This window comes from Podarcis cretensis (genome assembly GCF_951804945.1).
Source record: "Podarcis cretensis genome assembly, chromosome: 7".
Classification (NCBI taxonomy): Eukaryota; Metazoa; Chordata; class Lepidosauria; order Squamata; family Lacertidae; genus Podarcis; species Podarcis cretensis.
Window position 1 is genome coordinate 72,794,090 of NC_137176.1, and position 20,686 is coordinate 72,814,775.

Genomic DNA, 20,686 nt, shown 5'->3' on the forward strand with positions numbered 1-20,686 from the left:
AACCTCACAGCCATATTCTGGATTAATTAATATTTCTGGACAGTTTTCAGAGACAGCCCCATTTACAACTCATTGCAGTTATTCAAACTTCCACTATTTTTAACCCTTTTGTGTTGTCATTCCTTTGCACTGAAATGAATGCTGTGGAATAGTGTAATGAAAATTTAAAAAGTGATCATGATGAACCTCTGGCCTGATCCAGCTATGCTATTCTTATCATTCTTACTCACAGACAGCATTTCTATGAGGATGAAAACTCCTGTCCCACTGGAATGTAATCTCTGAATCATTTTAACATCCATGCCGACACGACCTTACAAGGGGCAGCTCGGGACTTCGTGGAAAGCATGGCCTCCATGGGGCTGTCCCTGAATAAGTCTGGCCCAACTCATAGCCACGGACATGCCTTAGACTTGGTGTTTACCTCTACGGATGTTGGTGATCTGACATTAACTAAAAGCGAAACAAAAGAAGTGCCATGGTCAGATCACTTCCTGGTGCAACTGGACTTCTCCGCAGCCCTTCCCCTCCGCAGGGAGGTGGGACCGATTCGGATGGTCCGCCCCCGCCACTTAATGGATCCAATTGGCTTCCAGAGAGTGGTAGGGGATGCTTTATCCCAAGTTGATGGCCTTTCAGCTGATTCCCTGGTGGCACGCTGGAATGCGGAGTTAACCAGGGCTATTGACTGTCTGGCTCCGAAGCGCCCTCTCCGATTGCATGGAGCCCGGACAGCCCCGTGGTTCTCCCCGGAGCTGAGGGTGATGAAACAATCGTTGAGACGGCTAGAGCGCCGGTGGCGGAAAACTCATTCTGAATCAGACCGGACACGGGTTAGAGCTCAACGTCGAGCCTACCAAGTGGCAATGGCGACGGCGAAGAGGGCCTTCTTCGCCGCCTCCATTGCATCTGCAGAAAACAGCAGCAGGAGACTTTTTCAGGTGGTTCGCAGTTTATCGGAACCACCTGTACCACCGGGGCCTGGTAGGGACCCCAAGATCTCCTGCAATGCTTTTGCAAAGTTTTTTGCAGATAAAATCGCTCAGATTCAGAAGGAAGTAGACTCCACAGTGGGAGCAGGGCCAGGGCGGGAGAGTGCTAGAGTTCTGTCTGGTCCTGTTATATGGGATCAATTCCAATCTGTTACCTCCGAGGATGTGGACAGGCTGCTTGGACGAGTGAAACCGACCACCTGTCTTCTTGATCCTTGCCCATCCTGGCTGATAAAAGCGAGCCGGGAAGGGCTGGGCGATGGGCTTTGCGGGGTGGTGAATGCTTCCCTCTGTGAGGGAGCCTTCCCAGACCCGCTGAAAGAGGCGGTCATTAAACCGCTTCTTAAAAAAACATCTTTAGACCCGGCCAATTTGGCCAACTATCGCCCAGTCTCAAATCTTCCATTCTTGGGCAAGGTGATTGAGCGGGTGGTTGCTGAACAACTCCAAGCACGCCTGGAGGAAACGGACCATTTGGATCCCTTCCAATCGGGATTCAGGCCTCACCATGGGACTGAAACTGCCTTGGTCGCGCTGGTTGATGATCTCCGGCGGGCTAGGGACAAAGGTGAGAGCTGTTTCCTAGTTCTGCTGGATCTCTCAGCGGCCTTTGACACCATCGACCATAACATCCTTCTGGACCGTCTAGAGGGGCTGGGAGCTGGGGGCACTGTTATACAGTGGTTCCGCTCCTTCCTCCTGGGCCGTGGTCAGAAAGTGGTGGTGGGGGATGAGTGTTCAGACCCTTGGGCCCTCACTTGTGGGGTACCTCAGGGTTCCGTCCTCTCCCCCATGCTTTTTAACATCTATATGAAGCCGCTGGGAGAGATCATCAGGGGGTTTGGACTGGGTGTTCATCAGTATGCAGATGACACCCAGCTCTACCTCTCCTTTAAATCAGAACCAGTGAAGGCGGTGAGGGTCCTGTGTGAGTGCCTGGAGGCGGTTGGAGGTTGGATGGCGGCTAACAGATTGAGGTTGAATCCTGACAAGACAGAAGTACTGTTTTTGGGGGACAGGAGGCGGGCAGGTGTGGAGGATTCCCTGGTCCTGAATGGGGTAACTGTGCCCCTGAAGGACCAGGTGCGCAGCCTGGGAGTCATTTTGGACTCACAGCTGTCCATGGAGGCGCAGGTTAACTCTGTGTCCAGGGCAGCTGTCTACCAGCTCCACCTGGTACGCAGGCTAAGACCCTACCTTCCCGCGGACTGTCTTGCCAGAGTGGTGCATGCTCTGGTTATCTCACGCTTGGACTACTGCAACGCGCTCTACGTGGGGCTACCTTTGAAGGTGACCCGGAAACTGCAATTAATCCAGAATGCGGCAGCTAGACTGGTGACTGGGAGTGGCCGCCGGGACCACATAACACCGGTTCTGAGAGATCTGCACTGGCTCCCAGTACGTTTCCGAGCACGATTCAAAGTGTTGGTGCTGACCTTTAAAGCCCTAAACGGCCTCGGTCCTGTATACCTGAAGGAGCATCTCCACCCCCATCGTTCAGCCCGGACACTGAGATCCAGCGCCGAGGGCCTTCTGGCGGTTCCCTCATTGCGAGAAGTGAGGCTACAGGGAACCAGGCAGAGGGCCTTCTCGGTAGTGGCGCCCGACCTGTGGAACGCCCTCCCATCAGATGTCAAAGAGATAAAGAATTATCTGACATTCAGAAGACATCTTAAGGCAGCCCTGTTCAGGGAAGTTTTTAATATGTAACGCTGTATTGTTTTTAACACTGATTGGGAGCCGCCCAGAGTGGCTGGGGAAACTCAGCCAGATGGGCGGGGTATAAATAATAAATTATTATTATTATTATTATTATTATAACCCTCTGTTTTCTATCGTAGGGAGTCGAATGCTGTTAGTCAGCCAGTCACTTGAATATGATTGTGTCATTAGCTAGTGAATGAGGAGATTGTGGGAGAAGCAAAGGACTTCAGGGCTGGCAAAGGGTTGAGTGATTTTATGCCTGTTTTATACTGTTTTCTCTTTCAGTTTGCTTGTTTTAATTGCATTTTATGCTAGTTTAAAGTTGATTTTGATGTGTCAAGTGTTTCAGAAGCCACCTGTATAACATGTCTGAAATATGAGGATAGACATTACATGCCCTCCAACATATTGAGTGCCCAAGCGGGGACACACATCTTCCCACCTGTCCTTCCGTGCAAGATTATGGAGCCCAAAAAATATGCTTTGTTCGGGACCATGCGAGGTTGCAGTCTCCCAAAAAGCACTCTTTTTCCAGGGGGAAAAGCACTTTTTCAGGTGAGATGTTTGCATGAAATTGTGTGAGATCACGGCACCCGGAGTGGAGCTCTCCACAACTGGACTTTTTGTCCTTTTCCAATTGCATCCAAACTAATTTCATTTATTAAAATCAAGAAATTGTGCCCATCTTTGCTTCTTTCCACAAAGTCCTCCACATGCTCACACACTCACCCTTGGAAGTTTCTTGGTGTTTTGGGGGGTCTCTTAAGGCTGATGTTTCAGAATAATTTACCTTTATTGCTGTGGACACACAGCCCCCCTTCTCTTGGCTAGGTGAAATGCATCCTACTTGTGCTGTATATTTTTAGGGAGGCTTTTAGAACCAACAGTGCGTATGAACATCTGTTCACTTTTTGTGTGTGTAGGTATGCTAATTTGCTTTTGATACCATTAATCTTTGTTGTCCTTATTGATCCTTGAGGTGCCAGATTTTGGAGGCTGTTCAGGTTTCAGTATCAAAAGATCCTAAAGTGGATGTGTGCCAGGAGTTTGGGAGGTTCCTGGCATCAAGATTGTCAGTTTTTGGGCACCAGGCTATGGCATTTTTTTTTCCTCAGGTTTTCTTGGTGCTTGAACACAACCTTGAAATACAAGCCTGACTATCTGCAAAATCATTAGGGATTATTGTACTTTCCTGACTCTGTTGTTTAGGAATTAATTTGATTAAAGAAGAAGAAGTTGTTGCAAGTCATGGCAAAAATGCAAATAGGCTGAAACATCTAAGCTAGGAAATGTTATGATGAATCAGTCCACCTCTGATTTCTGTCACGGCAGTCCTATTTAATGAAGATATAGCTTGTTTGTCCTTGACCTGTACATGCTTTATCCCTCAGAACCTGCCTTTTCTGACATTCAGGACAAATCACCTCTGGTTCTGGAAGCTGGTCACTTAGTTGAGAACTGCTGTGTCGTTATTTGTGCTGTCTTCGTTCTGAACTCTGCAGTCATCTGGGGCGAAACAGGATAAATACCCTGTGCTGGGTGATATAAGAATAAATCATTTTGTTCATCTCCACAAATATAACTCATTATGGAGTGCCCTCAACATTTAGTTCATTTCCTTGTTTTAATCTCATTTGTAAATCGCTTCCCATGTAACACTCCGAAGCCATTTACAATTTAAAAAGCTATATAAAAGCATCATTTCTAGTTCAGCTCTTGTACAACTGGGATGAAAACCTCCACATAACAGCTTTGGTGGAGGGGAAAGGTCTTCAACAGGTGCCGAGATTATAACAGAGACAATGCCCACCTTGATACGTAACAGGAGGGAGTTCCAAACTTTAGATTCCTAGAGCTGATATCTGAACCTCCAGGTTGAAGTAAAGTGTCTCGTTTCTCTGCCCTCCTCCATGTTCCCTCAGCTTATACATGACTGGGGCAAAACAGGTCTGCCATTCTCAGGGCCAGCCAATGCAGCTAATTGTCAAGGCTCTGTCAAGGCTTTGGGAAAGCTATTCCTCCCCCAGTTGCAGCAAGAGCAGAGAAAACAAGGTAGAGTCCTTTTTTAATGAGTTTTATTCAATTCTAATAGTGAGAGACAAAAGAACACAAGGCTTAACAGTGGCATTGCTCCAAACTGGGCTCCTCCTCCCTCCTTCCCAGCAGCAGCATCTTCCCTTATGGTCCGCCCCTCGTGGTCAAATGTCTTTGATTCCATTGTTCCTGTGCTCTTAACGAAAGTTGAGTTCTGGGCGAGGGGGGGGTCAGAAATACTTTCTAGTGACAATGTGTCATCTGGCTGCCCTGCCACAGCCCCCCACCCCACCCCGTTCTTCTAGCATAAAGCAAAGCTCTATCTCTGAGCTTTGACTTTCCTCCAACATCTCAAAGCCCTGCTGTAAATCAAGGCTGCCTCCCTCTTCTCTTGCAGCACCAGGAAAAGGGGTGTGTGTGTGATCTCCACCATTCCTCCTCCTCCATCTTGCCCTCTTGAGTCCAGTCCCTGACACCAATGCAGTCTAAGACTCAGACCACTACAATCATAGTATTGTAGAATTGGAATGGACCACGGGTGTTGTCTACACTTGTTGATAACAGGTCTTCATGGTTTCCAAGCCAGGGAAGCATTCCCATAAGCTCCAGCTGGAGATGTCAGTGATTGAACTTGGTATCTTCTGTGTGCAAAGCAGACACTTTTATCACTGAGCTATGGAACTTCCTTCAACCTGAGAACCTGAAAGTTGTGCCAGCTTTGCCCTAAGACATGAGGAGGGATGTAAGTCTGTGATCCACTCAGACTGGTGGAAGTACAGCACAGAATTATCTACTCAGCAGTCAACTGCATTAACTGGGACTGAGGTGATTTGAGCAGAGAGAAACCAGTCAGGAAGAGGATGGCTTTCTTCTAGATGTACAAGGAAATATTTTATGCCCATAAACACGTGAGTCCTAGACTGCATTGGCTACTGTGGATCATGATGGCTTAGCAAAAAAACCCAAAACAAACACTGATCATGTGGAAGTTAAACCTTGTTCCAGACTGTAATCAGAGCAGGGCAGAAATCTTATCAGGACCGTTAGGTTTGTTTTTTGTTTTTGTTTTTTAAAAAAGTGTGAGAACTTGGTATGCCACAGGATTCAGAACACATGCAAATCTTCCCAGCTGAAATTCTCAAACAGTTGCAAGTAACGAACTAGGTGAAAGTATTTCATTAAATAAACCAGATGGAATCTCATGAGCTTGCAGAAGGACAGCTGCCAGGGCAAAGCTCTCCTTCATTCATTCAAATCTAAGTTAAGAACATAAGAAGGGTCTGCTGGATCAGGCCAGCAGCCCATCTAGTCCACATTTTCCTGTCCTGCCCCTCCCTCCCTGTGTGCTGTTTCAGGGGTCTCCCAACACTCCAGAGCAGATTTGGGGGAGGCACAGAGGGAAAGAGAGAGGGGAGACCTGTTGCGCTGATGGGAGTCCTTGCACTAGCTTCTGCTAGTGAGCCAGGTCAGTTGAATCCAACCCTATATCTTGCTCAAGAAAATAACTATGGCTGCAATCCTATGCACACTTAAACTTAGAGAAGTGTAAGCACCATTGGAATGGGGCTGTAAAAGAATACTTACACAAGGGAGGATCACATATCCCCTGGTGGATGACTTAGAACAAATTGAAAGAACAGTGAGCAACTTGTGAAAAAAAACCCTATGTCTATGCATACCTCTCACAGTTCTTTGCTTCTGCAAAGCATGAAGCAAAGCATGGCTTGTATGGATGAGATGCAGGAGCAAATAATCTCTGCTCTATGGGGAAGGGTCAAGGGTCAATGGTGGATTATGTGCCTTGCATGCAGAAAGTTCAGTCTCCAGATAGGTCTGAAATGCCTGAAATGCTGATGCGCTAGATAGTGTGGACCAGCTATTTTTGGACTACAATTCCCATCATCCCTGACCACTGTTCCTGCCAGCTAGGGATGATGGGAGTCACCATCCCTAAATGCTGGAGACTCATGTTTAGGAAACCCTGGTGTAGACCAAGGACAACCTTCCAAGGAGCCACATGCCAGAGGCTAAAGTGGGTAGAGTGATGAAGTAGCATCATCATCAACAACAACAACTTACCAAGGTCCAGGACAGGTTACAACATCAAGACACAAGATTAAAAACAGCTTTTCAAGCAACTTGCAATAAAACAAGGTGGGTCCCAAAAATAGATACCACAAAAGCCAGGGTAAGGAGGTGCTTCTTCAGTATTCATTTGAAGCTGTGCCAGATGCACATCTGAGGTGAGGGAGTTCCACAACTCAGGGTGGGGGGGTGCCCTCTCCTGAGCCATCCCACCCCCGAAGCCTCCTCAGCATATGTTAACACCCAAGAAGGTCTGTAGGGAGGGAGGCTGTCGTTTCTACAGTAGGCTAGTTTCTACTCACCCCTTCCACCCTACATCTAAGCAAGCAAGAAATATTATTAGGGTTCAAGGACACATTCCAGCCAAGTGCAGCTTGGCTCACATTGAGAGGTGTTGCTTGTGAGTGTCAATAGCCTAGATAATGTCCCACATTTGGTCTCTGGTTCTGAGTTTCTCCATGCTGAGCTAGATGGTCAGTCTGAGTATGAGGCAGCTCTGCATGTTCCTATTATAAATGGCTGGAACTGAAAAGAGGGACTGACTTCAGAGCTGACATAGATGGATTTCTCTCCCATGGCTAAATAAATACATTACTCATGCAGCCAGGACGATGTCGAGCTTATTTCAGATTCTTTGGTGAGTTGGCCATAATTGAGAGTTCAGGTGTCCTCAGGGCTGATAAGGTCACACCACATCAGAGTGCGCAATAGGCTGAATACAGTGCATGTGAGACCTAAGGCCAGCCTGGAAAAACACATTTGGTGAACACAAGATAGCAGCAACCTACTGATCTGCTCAGTAACCCAAAACCATTTTTTTAAAAAAGTCTCTCCCTATCTTGGCATTTATACCACAGGAAGACATACTGTGCCCTTACATCTGAAACCACTTAGGCATCTTTGCTTTAAATTCCTTCCAACCCTGTCTGTCAAGATGCAAGATTTACAAGTGGAATTGCTGCTTTCCAAAGCAGGAGACGTACTGTCCACACAGAAATGTTTTCAGAGGGGAAAAGGCTGGCTCGTGACACCGGACCCAACTAAAATTTATTTCCCAAGTTATATAACTTGTGTGTGTGCATATGAGCTCATGGAATTATCAATATTAGGAAAAGGCACTTTTGAACATGCGCTCCCATCCCATCCCTTTGCATCACTGCTTTGGCTGGATGCTCTGTGCCACTGCTGCTTGCAATGAATCTGCCACAATCTTCCCAAATGTAGAACGCAATGCCGAAAACAGCTGGTTCGGTGCATTTGACAGTGGTTCCCAATCTAGGTCAGTGGTTCCCAAACTTTTCTCTCCTTGGACAACTTGAAAATTGCTGGTGGTCTTGGTGAACCGCTGCAAAGTATATACACAAAGTATCAAATGTGGTGACAGTAATAATAATGCAACAAAACAACAACACCACAAACTGGCTTATAAGTATAAAACCAAATTTACTAGAATAATAGCTAGAATAGAGATAGACTTGTAACCATTCAAACAACAAACATACTAAGGTGCCATGTGCAAGACAAAGCCCGGAGATACTGTAAACATGGAGTGGATAAATGCACAACTGTATCTTTACAAGTTACATGTGCAGTAAATGTTATATGGTGAATCATTGTCAGAATGCTGTCAGTGGCTCCCAGCCGGTTGCCTAGGAAAGTATAAAGACAAGGAAAAGTTTCTTACTGTCCTTTTTCAGTTCAAACTTTACAGAGAGAGGCTATAGAACTTCTTGGATAATGGTGTTATCCCAAGTGAATCTCCACCCCCCTCCCACTTCCTCATTTGTCATCATCATCACCTCCTCAACGGGTGCCGCTAAGTGCTCTCTGTCTTTGAGCTCTTTGCTCTCCTACTTTTAAGGCTCACTGGGTTCTGGGAGATTGTGGATCTGGAATGCTTTCTAATGACAATGTGTCAGCCAGGTGTTGCTCTGGCCCTCCCATTATTTCCAACTTTCCTCCTCATCTGCCTCTGACTGCGACCTCCCGCAAAACACTGTTGTAAATCTATACTGTCTTCCTCCTCCCCCTCCCTGGGAGGGCCAGGATGGGGAGACGGTCTCCACCATTCCTCCTCCTCTGCCCAGCCCGACAACCACTTAATAATTGTTCTGTATGTTGCAGCAATTGCAATGCACCGTGTTAGATGCTGTACGATTTTTATTGTATTTTTATGGCTTTCTTTATTTCTCATATGGTTTTCTAATATAATAAATTTTGCACTCCATTTAATTCGAACTGTAGTACAATACAAGAAATCATCAAAGCAATAGAAATATGTATTTAAATCAATGTGGATATTTAATGTGGTCATGCTGCAAGCAACCTGAATGAAGCCTGAAGACCACTGTTGGTCCATGGACCAAAGTTTGGAAACCCTTGAGCTGGGTTATCCAGACAGCAGCAGAATAATGTGAAATGTGAAGTCGAATCAGTGGGAATGTTGCTGTTCTTGGAAGCAGAGCTCTGAGACTTCCCCCCACCCCAGAAGTGATGACATCTTCACAGAGCAGCTGGGTAGTTTATGGACCTTGCTGCCTGCATTTTTGGACTCCCCTTGGAGGTGTGGCTATGGGGCTGCTATTATGAGCTTCTGTGCTAGATTTTTGACAGCAGCTGCTGCAATAGTCCTGTTTCAGTGACAGAGGGGGCTGCACAGGGGGCTGAGAAACTGGCACAAAGCTGACATTAGATCTCCTTAACTCCACATTGCTTACTTCTCACCTAATGTACTGCTGCTGGACAGTACAATGTAATACAACCAAAAAAAGGGACTTCCAGGTGAAGCTCTCTGCTGGAATCCTGTACCCTCGATCATCAAGTGTCCATTTTTTCACAGGCCCCCACATACTCCACAGGATTCTTTTTCATATAAGAAGAAGCTTCATCTCTCTCCTTGCTCCCCTTCCTCCTCCTCATCTCCATCAACTTTCCTTGTTGAGTTAGGCAGCCAGTGCACACAAACACACTCTCCTAGGAATTTTCACGTTGAATGACATGGGTTGCTGCCTGCAAAAATAGGTACCAACTTGGCTACCCTGTACCTCTGAATCCAGGGGAAGCAGTGACACAGGCATTTCCCCACAAACCCATCCATCAGGTTTGATAGTCTGAAGTGGGGCTTAGCTGTTTCCCCTTATGTAAGAAAGGACCACAAATTATAGTTGAATTCCTCCAAGAGATCCCAAATAAAAAGGAAAGGTCTGCTCATCAGCCCACACATCTTATGTTGTGCAGGCCAAGTTTTAAATGCTTCCTTTTAAATGGATGAATTTCATTGGAATTATAAAATAGTATGTGGCAGTTAAGCTTGTGTTTTATTTGCAGGGAAACGGATCCTGACAGGTTGCCACTTCAGACTGCTTTACTAGTGTGGACAGCATGTGTCATGACGGCAGATTTATTCTGCTGTATAAATAAAAATACCCATTGCATGCTACTATTTATTTAATTTAATTTATATGCTGCCTTCCAGGGGAGTTTACATTGAATTAATGCAAGCATTAAATGTGATTAAAGACTGCACTGAAACCAACAAGATTTAAAACTAGCAGAGCACTAAAACTATTACCAGTAATGGTGAAAAATCAGCTCAGTTGACATACCAAGGCAGGTCAAAAGGTAATGACTGATGGACTGTATTTCTATGCTGCTTCCCATTCAAACAAATCCCAAAGTGGCTTACAAACAATAAAAGCAATAAGGTAATAGATCAGCAGAAAGTACAGTATAAATCATATAAGTAACAAACCATCAGTAAAACAATTATAACCTATGGAACAAACCAGCAATTAAAAATAAGCTAAATATCACAATTACAGCATGTCATATTATATGATTAGGAAATCAATAAGGCATTTTTAATCTTCAAAACAATGTTAACAAAATAGCAACTAAAAAAAAAACCTAAACACTATTAAATTGATATCCATGCACACACTTGGACTCATAATCTTTCACCCTGTTCATTTCATTAAAATACACATACACACCTAAATCAGCCCCTACCAACCTGTTGCTGTCCAGATCCTTTGGACTACAGCTGCCCACCAGTCCCAGCCAGCATACACCTCACCTTCTCTCAGTGAGGAAAAAGAAAAAGTGGAAGAACTGCTGTCCTCTCCCAGCTCAGCATGAGAGCTCGTGGGGTGCAAGGGCTGGAGCGTTGGACTAGGACCTTGGAAACCAGGGTTTGAATATCCACTCGGCTGTGGAGCTCCCTGGGTGACCTTGGGCCAGCCATCCACTTGCAGTATTGTTGTGAAGATAAAACAGGGAATTGGAGAACCCGTGCACCCTTTGCTCTCCTTGGAGGAAAAGGTGGTGCATAAACGTAATAAATAAACTTGACCTTGCAATTTTGGCTCGCTAACCTAGGCTTTGACGATGGCCAAGGTACGCATGGGTGGCACTGTAGGTTAAACCACAGAGCCTAGGACTTGCCGATCAGAAGGTCAGCGGTTTGAATCCCCGCGACGGGGTGAGCTCCCGTTGCTCGGTCCCTGCTCCTGCCAACCTAGCAGTTCGAAAGCACGTCAAAGTGCAAGTAGATAAATAGGTACCGCTCAGGCGGGAAGGTAAACAGCATTTCCATGCGCTGCTCTGGTTCGCCAAAAGCGGCTTAGTCATGCTGGCCACATGACCCAGAAGCTGTACGCCGGCTCCCTCGGCCAATAAAGCGAGATGAACACCGCAACCCCAGAGTCGGTCACAACTGGACCTAATGGTCAGGGGTCCCTTTACCTTACTAAGGTACATAAGTAACACTAACCATGCTTAGCAATGAAAATGAAGGAGGGGAACCAAGAGTGAAGAACTAGAAATGCAGTCAGTGAGGGCTGGTCCACTTGGGCAAATGGAAGACCACCCCACCAACCTCAGTCAGACTCCAACCAGAACCTGAACCCATATCCCTGTCTCCTTATGTACAGTCAGTCAAGGGGGTGGCACTGACTACCATCTTCTTCTTCCTCTGTCTCAGTGCTGCCCTTGTAGACCTCATTGGGTCTGGCACCACCTTCTGCCAGCCTCCCTGCCATCCACCCTCCTGGCCTCAATGGGACCCATCCACCAGTGCTTGCAATGCCCTCACGATTGGTTAACCATGGTTACCTCCAGTGCTACTATTATAGAAAAAGAGGTGCCTGAACACACTGTGAATATTCTCTTAGAATGGCAATGGCACCGACCTGAGAGGTCCTGGAATCCCCCTGAATGGTGCCAGAACTGAGTTCTCGTGAGTTCCAGCTGAAAAAAAAAAGCCCTGGTTACCTCAGTCTAAAACAGCAGTAAAAAAAAAAAAACCTCTGGGTTGTCCTTGGTGGGAAACGACCTTAAGGACAGAGGATGACTTCATCCCTGCAAATAATGGCTGTGAAATCAGAGCCATTGCCTGACTTGAGCACAGTCATGTCACCTCCATAATATTTACTGCTGCTGTGTCAGAAGCCCAGCCAAAGTTCACGGGCCCTTGGCACAGGCATTGTCATAGCTTGACTGGCAATGAATCACCACCACAGAGACCAGCTGACACGGTTCGTTCTCTGGTCTTAATGAAAATGCATTCCAAGGCGATGACGCTCAGAGGACCAGATCCTCAGTGGCTGCCTTTGACATAAATGGAGGATAATGGCTTGTGGTTTTCTTTGCAGGGTTATTCTTGGGCTGCCTGGAGAATATCTAACAATATTGCATTACTTTCTCTTCTAATCTGGCCACTGGCCTTCCAGATTTTTTGGCTTAGGGACAATGTACACTTGGACTGAACAGTGTGTGTTCCATAAAGGATTAGACAGGCAGTGATGGCTCCTTTTCCTTATTTGTAACCATAAATTTAAGGAGCAGAAGAAGCCAATGGTCTTGAGTGTTTGCCCTTCCTAGCCCACACCTGCCAACGTCTGAAAAAAATAACACAGTAGAGACTGAGACCTAGTTTGTAGAAACTGCCAAATTGTTCCTGGCGTGTACCATTGGCTGGGTGTATATTCAAATGATTGGATGCTCTTCCATATTAAGAACAAACAAAATACCATAGGCTACATACCAGTGAACCCTTTTGCTGATGAACTATTTGTGTGTGTTAGGGGGATTTTTCTTAGCATTTTGATGTGAAACTATCTCATTCACACTGTGCACAAACCAAAACCCAATTATCTTTTGAAATTTGAACTTCTCTGCATTTTGCGGTGCACTTCTCCAGCTGAAGGATGGGTGCAAAAAAAAAAAAAAAAATCATATTGGGGAAAATTACATAGAGCAATGCATAAGGATGGGTAAAATCATTTTGCATGAATGTGCTACTTAGGAGAAATGCGCCCTAAAATGCTGATGAAATTCCAGGAGGATAGTTTTTTAATATATAAAAAGTGAAGATTGTTGCAGAGATGTGGGGAACTGAATTTAAGGCTGGAAAAAATGAGAAACTGAAACGCAAATTGTCAGATTTGTCCATCCCTATTCAGCATGAAGCGACATAGTCCAGGCAGTGTCTTACCACTCCATATTTGTGTAATCTAAACTATAAGGTGCATCCCTTGCTCTAAGCTCACCATCCTCAAATTGGCCAATAAGACTAAAGCTGGTAGGGCTCCAGTTGCCACAACGCGCACTTAAAGGGACTTGGGGCTACCTAGTTGCACTTTCATGGTTGTGGGAACCTTTAGCAGAATGCCCGCGCCACAGAGGCTGCAATGAGCTCTTTGAACAATGCAAGCCACTGCTTGTTATTGCAGCCATCGAACGTTGATCCTGCCTCTGCAAACCCACAGGATGTCTCAGCAAGTGCTGAAGGAAAACACAGCACGTAGTGCACGACTAAGAAACAGAAAAAAAGATAAAGGAATTGGATGACAAACTAAAGTTTTGCAGCTCAGTTGTCTCTTTCCTGCATGTGTTTTGGTGAAATTCTGGATCTCTTAAACATTGGCTGGTTCTGGAGTTGTTTATCTGCTCTTTTCCGGCCTCTCTGTAAACCCTTTAAAAGTTGCTGGCTAGTAATTTTCCATCTCTGTCTGTGATTTCTACTTTCCTGTCCATATTGTACAGTGTTTGATGTCATCAGCTGTTGCCAAGGCAACCCAGAATCCTGAACTCAGGCTAGTCAGGGAAAGTGATGAAGGAATAAATTTCAGGAATATTTTATTTGTGTTTTCATTGATGCTGTTACATTTCAAGATACTCAGATTAATGTATATTAAAGGGAAGACAAAAGAGGCAACTAAACCTCTAAAAAGAGGAAACAAAGATAAATAAACAACAATTGGTTTGTGGAATGGCATAGATTTCTTTCAGCTCAGTGATGCTCAGGAACATCAGGCAAAACCTGAGTTGCTAAAGTCAGAATCTGGACTTGAGTTTCTCCAGCAACAACACAACAAGCTATGTTTTACCTTAAAGGTGCTAAAGAGACAGTGTGGTGTAGTCGTCAGAGTGGTGGACAAGGGTTGGGGAGACTCAAGATCAAATCCCTGGGTAACTTTACAATAGCCAAGCTCTTTCAGCCTAGCATACCTCCCAGAGTTGTAGTGACGAAGGGGGAGAATGCCATACATCCTAAGCTCCTTGGAGGAAGGAAGGAAGGAAGGAAGGAAGGAAGGAAGGAAGGAAGGAAAGAAAGAAAGAAAGAAAGAAAGAAAGAAAGAAAGAAAGAAAGACAAGATACAAGTGGTGCCAGTCGGAATCCCAATGGTTTGGATGAGCTAGTCATTCCTGTGATAGATGACAGCATTCATCCCAGGAAGTGAGGAGCCTAGGAGAGAGTGTGAATTCCATCCTGCTTTTTGATCAACAGGCTTTGTTGGTAGTTGTTATGTACTGAGTTGATTAGGATCCAAAAGGCAGCAGTCTGATTGGTCCTAGAATAATAAGACTCAGAATGCAGCAGTCTGATTGGTCCACAGGAGCCACCAAATCCAGCTCCAGGTGGAAGTAAATCCGCAACCTGATTGGCCTACAGGTGAATCCCGGAATTAGCCAATCACATGGGGGCCATTGTGTGAATAATGTATATAAAGCAGACATAGTGGGGGAACTTCCATTCCTCCTCACCACTATGAGCTGAATAAAGAGCATGAAATCCACTCTTGACTCCGAGTATATTTCAGTAGTAAAGGTTGTACATCCCTCTATCAACTTCACTTGCTATGTAGGTGGCACCATTTCTGAAGGAGAGAGATGCTGCCCCATTGACACACAGTTTTCTAACTTCCCAGGGCTGACTGCTATAAATTCATGACATGTGTGACAGAAGTTTCAAATAGTTGGAATACCATTGACTGTTCCTGCTGCATAGCAGGTGGCTGGAGGCAGACTCAAATTGTTCCAGGGAAGCTGTATTACAGATATGGTGAACCTGGGGCACTCCAGATGCCACTGGACCAAAACTCCTGCCATCCCTGACTATTGACCATTGTGACTGGGGCTGATGGGAGATGGAGCCCACCAAGTTATGGAAGGTCACTGCCCCCCCCCATTGTGTGCTGTACTTGCTAACACATGGCTTCAGGGACCAGGCTATGTGTGTACATTTTGTAATTTTACAATCTGTGTGCCTTTGCTGCTCCATTGATCTTTCTTTACATGGTATGTTGTGTTGTATGTATTGTGACTTCACTTTTAATTTAATTCATTAGAATCTACTGGTTTGGAGTGATTTTTTTGTTTGTTAATTTATTGTTTGCTTATTTTAAGAGTTGGTTTTATCATGTAGCATTATACTAAAATATTGAATATTATGATTTAAGCTGTTTATTCTCGTAGCCACATTTTTCACGATGACTTGTTTGCATTGGATCGGGTTGTTATAGGAATGCATGACCTTGGTTGTATATTTTGTTGTTTCTATGGTTTGTAAGCTGCCTTGGGTACAGCAATTCAAAATGAAAAAAAATGAAATGGAATGGAATTGAATTGAATTCAAGGTGGTGGTTCTTAACTTGAAAGCCCATTGTTGTGGGGGACTCACACACCAAACCATTGCCTTATTCAAAATAACGGCTCATGCATTCTGTCACAGGACATGCCATCTGGCCCGATAGCTGACTGACATGCACAGAGCACAAACATCTGCAGGGAAGGAGCCTTTGCAACTGTGGAAGTAAACATCATGGGGTGTTTGTTTATATTATTAAGGATGCAATCCAATATACACTTACCTGGGAGTCAGTACCACTGAACTCAGTGAGGCTTATTTCTGACAAGACGGGTATAGGATTACCCTGTAACTTCTTTCCTTCCAAGGCTGCTAACAAGGCTAACAATAAAAACAACAGGAGGGACATCAAAACCCATTAAAACGACAATACAGTCACAATAAAATGGCAGCAGAACTGAACAGTGTCAATGAAATGTATCTCCGACAGAAGCTTGCCAGAACAGAATGGCCTGGGCTTCCATGGGCACCAGGACCGGTCCTACCTTTAAGCAAAGCGAGGTGGCTGCCTCAGGCAGCAAAACCTGCAGAACTGGTAGTGGCATTAAGGTGTTTGAGAGCAGAGCTGTGTCTGCACAGCTTTTCAGGTAGCCTGCTGCCCTCTGGTGGAAGACACCATCTCATCCTTTAACTCAGGCAGCAAAGTGTTTTGGGCCAGCCCTATCAACACACATTTCCTAACTGGTGTTTAGATGACAGGGAATGGCAGCTTTTGGGTTGTCCCAATTACCTTCCTTTCTTTTCTGCTACCAAGATGCATGTTGCTGCTAGTTAGTGGACAGTATGCAACCTGCAAAAGTCAGGGGTTTCTATAAGCACATGTACCTACCCCCATCCAAACAAGCACTATCATATTCCAAGGAAACATTCCAGCTGGAAAAAAGTTGTTGAGGAGGATGGCCAGGAGACGGGGTGTTGTCCAGAGAGTGCCCCAATAGTTGGAGAGACTTGGAGAGTTGCATTTGGCCCCTAGGCCCCAGGTTCCTCAAAATTCCTCCTCATTTAAGGACAATAAGATACAACATTAACAAAAAAATAAGCAGAACAAAGACTAGCTGCTTTTACAAAATCTGTGAGGCCTCCCACCTACTTTTCCGAAAGTATCTGATGATATTGTTTTCACTTGTCTTGTTTGCTATCTGCAACTGCAAAAGGCTTTTAGAATTAAGTGAGTAGGAGTCACAAAGTGGAATTTCACTTAGTTGTTAATTGGAGATGTCTCAACAAGCTGAGAGTAAATAAAACAGCCTGGACATACGATTGGACGACTCAGAGAAGCCAGTGGAAATGAAGCTGATACCCCCCCTTCCACCGGTGCTGTAAGAATTTCTTATTTGTCCACAACAGAACATTTTTATTAGCTGTGCTTCGTGTCTTCCATCTGACACCGTGCTCGACCACCATGACCTTTCAATACTTAATTGAAAGCAAAGGCATTGCATGGCTTGCTTTGCACCCTAGCCTTTTGCCCCACAGTTCTCCTTTAACAAGCTGCATACAACTTGTGCCAAGACCCAGGGATCGCTGTGGGAGAGAGCATTGTTGAAGGGATTTCATGATCCTGGCATCTGTCACTGAAAGCTGGAGGACTGCTGGCACACAGGCCTGATCCATCCATTACCATTGTGGCATTGCTGTTTGCAGGGACCTGAGTTGTGTGCATGTCACTCCCCATTGTTATGCTGGTTGTGTCAAGAGGCGCCTTCATGCACGTGGTCTGAAGCGGACGGAAATGTCACCGGCATTTTCTGCTAGCTTTGCTTAGCAGACAGGTTACAAGACTCGTCGCCTCAACAATGTGGGCTTTGCTCAGATAGCGAAGCAAGCAGAACAGCACCCAGGTGGCTCAGTCTCCCAGGGGCAACTGTGCAGCCAGGATAATGCATGAAGTAGGTATTTGTACCTGTATTTTATTTAAGGAATTTATGCCCTGCTTTTCACAATATGACTCAAATCAGTTGTGACTATTGCGGAAATTAATATTGCACAGCATGAAGCAACTGGATGCATAAAAACAGACTCCTTTTGGAATAAAACATTGTTCAGACCCATTAGATATTATTCAAAGCTTTACTTGCAGAACTTTTTTTCAAAACAGAACAAAACACACACAACAGTAAATGATACATCCAAACCGTTCCATAAGATCATGTGCATGCCCTGCACAGGCCCATCTTAGAAATAAAATCACTTATAATCAGAGCTGACAAACATAGCTCTCTCTCTCTTCATTAGCCTGCATTTCAGCCCCAAGGCTGTTGAGTTCCTGGAGTGAGTCATTTGCAAAATCTACTCCCACTCTGGTTGGGAACAAAATACCAAAGGCAACTCCCTTCAAAATGGTGATTTGCAATTCAACACCTTAACCACCAGATCTAAGGTTAAACACTACATGTTAGCTAGCAGAGAACCACCACAGTTAATTATCACCTCATCTGGGAGCTTAGAGACCTGCTCTTGCTCTTCTTTAGTTTCAGCGGAGTCTTCCAGTCAAGCCCTTTCAGCAATACATACAGGCATTCTCAATTTCAGTGTGAATTAAACAATTAACAGTGACTTCTGTTTACAGGGATAGGAGCCCTGAGAAAGGGGGAGGTTGGCAACTTAGGTAGGTAGGAAGGAGCCAACCCAAGTTTCTCTTTTGGGTCTCCAGTTTGCCCTGCCCCTGCTTCCCTTAAGCCTCCTTCTCATGAGCTTCTTCCTTCCATTAATACCTGCCTTTTACTGCTCAGCCACCATGCTCTTTTGCGACATCACAGGAAGTTCACAGGCAATGGCAAAAGCTGGGGAGGCATCACCTTCATCTCTTCAGACCTCACAATTGTGGGTGCAGTTCAGCAGTGATTTGATTGTGTGTTTGTTTACTATGAATTTATCTTTATAGTCTTCTCTTCATCTGCACTGATAATGGCCTGGGAGCATAATAAAACTGGTATAGGGAATGTTTTCCGGCACAAGGACTGTTTTCACTTGAGGAGAACCTTCCAGAGACTGTATGCCAGCAATGGGCAGGATCAGAGGCATAGGGAAGTGGAGCAAGGAAGGTGACTTTTATCTTTGAACTGTGGGCTCGATTCCAGCTGCACAAAAAGCAGAGGCTTCTACCCCCCCTGCACCTCCCAATATCTGAATCTAGTTAAACAAAGCACCATCATAGTTTAAGGAAACTTGAGGAGAGCGCAGAGGATCTGTTGACGATCTTGGTATGTGGATCATCTTGAGGAACAAGCAGATTGGCCCAAAGTGCAGAGGTTCCCTGTTCCTGACATAAAACCAGGGTGCTGAGAGTTGTTGGGAGGCCCCCTTTCCCCCTCACAGATCTACATTTCACAGTTTTCCCCAGGAAGAGGGACTGATTGTTAAACCACTCAGACTTGTAGCTGTGTGAGAGGAAGAGAGGCCTCCTAACAAGTCCCAGGGTCCAGAACAAACTACCATTCCCAGAATCCTTTGGGGAGGAAAGCTATGCCAGTTTAAAGCATATGATGCTGCTGCAAATGTATGGTATAGATGTGACCTCAGCTCCAGCTCATAAGATCAGACAAGAGAACCCACTTGTAAACAATGGCACTGTGAATATGGAACGAGAGTTCTTATGCAGCTTTGTCTAAATTTAAACTGATTTTTTTTTAATGTTGTGGCTTTAAATGTGTGCAATTAACCCCTTCCCCCAAACATTTTTTAAAAGCCAAATTTATACAATTAATCTGTCAATCAGTATGTCAATCATTCCTGTTCCTAAAGTTCCCTGGATAAATTGACAGCTACTCTGCATTTTCTGTCTTATACTGACATCTAGTGGCTTCTATACAGTTCCTCTGCTTTCCTAGCAGAGATGCTTACTGTGCCTATTACACAAATGCCTATTTGAATCACAGAATCGGAGAATTGGAAGGGATCCCGAGGGTCATCTAGTCCAAGCCCTTGCAATGCAGGAATCTCAACTAAAGCATCCGTAATGGGTGGCCATCCTACATCTACTGAAACGCCACCAATGAAGGAGAGTCCACCACCTTCTGAAGGAGTCCGTTACACAAAATATATATTGGCTGAGTATATATGGAATTGTGCTGGAGGAGACTCTTGAGAGTCCCATGGACTGCAAGACGATCAAATCTATCCATTCTTAAGGAAATCAGCCCTGAGTGCTCACTGGAAGGACAGATCCTGAAGCTGAGGCTCCAATACTTTGGCCACCTCATGAGAAGAGAAGACTCCCTGGAAAAAAGACCCTGATGTTGGGAAAGATGGAGGGCACAAGGAGAAGGGGACGACAGAGGACGAGATGGTTGGACAGTGTTCTCGAAGCTACCAGCATGAGTTTGACCAAACTGCGGGAGGCAGTGGAAAACAGGAGTGCCTGGTGTGCTCTGGTCCATGGGGTCACAAAGAGTCGGACACGACTAAACAACAACAGCAACATATATGGAATTTTAATTGTTAATTCTTATAGTGATATAGTATACCTCTCTCTCAGCAGGCTCTCCTTTTGTTCTAGACCAGCCTGGATCAGTGTGTGTCTGGGGGGAGGGGGGGAGTGTGCCCCTGGCAGCAGCAGGTTGGGATGGCAGTGGCGAAGAAGTATCCTGCATGGAAAAAGGAAACTGGCAGGCATGTGCTGGGACCGCAGCACACCTCTCTCCGACATGCTGTGTCATCTTTGGAGCTTGACTCCTCCTCTTCCTTTACATTCCTGATAAAATTTTGTGTTTTTATGACATTTTCTGGTTATACAAGTACAGTGGTACCTCGGGTTACGTACGCTTCAGGTTACATACGCTTCAGGTTACAGACTCCACTAACCCAGAAATAGTACCTCGGGTTAAGAACTTTGCTTCAGGATGAGAACAGAAATCGTGCTCCGGCGGCACAGCAGCAGCATGAGGCCCCATTAGCTAAAGTGGTGCTTCAGGTTCAGAACAGTTTCAGGTTAAGAACGGAC

The 20,686-nt window shown here is 45.2% G+C and overlaps 1 long non-coding RNA gene across 4 annotated transcripts; it reads right to left on the reverse strand.

Moving 5' to 3' along the window:
* Positions 1 to 7,837: 7,837 nt before the first annotated feature.
* Positions 7,838 to 11,975, reverse strand: LOC307220605. 4 transcript variants are annotated; one of them, XR_013840978.1, is made up of 3 exons: positions 11,928 to 11,975; positions 10,828 to 11,122; positions 7,838 to 8,160 (listed from the first exon to the last, which is right to left on the reverse strand). It is a non-coding gene; the product is annotated as an uncharacterized lncRNA (long non-coding RNA). The 4 variants fall into 4 exon arrangements; XR_013840979.1 differs by lacking the exon at positions 11,928 to 11,975 and adding an exon at positions 11,770 to 11,853; XR_013840980.1 differs by lacking the exon at positions 11,928 to 11,975 and adding an exon at positions 11,745 to 11,842.
* Between the last annotated feature and the right edge of the window lie 8,711 nt (positions 11,976 to 20,686).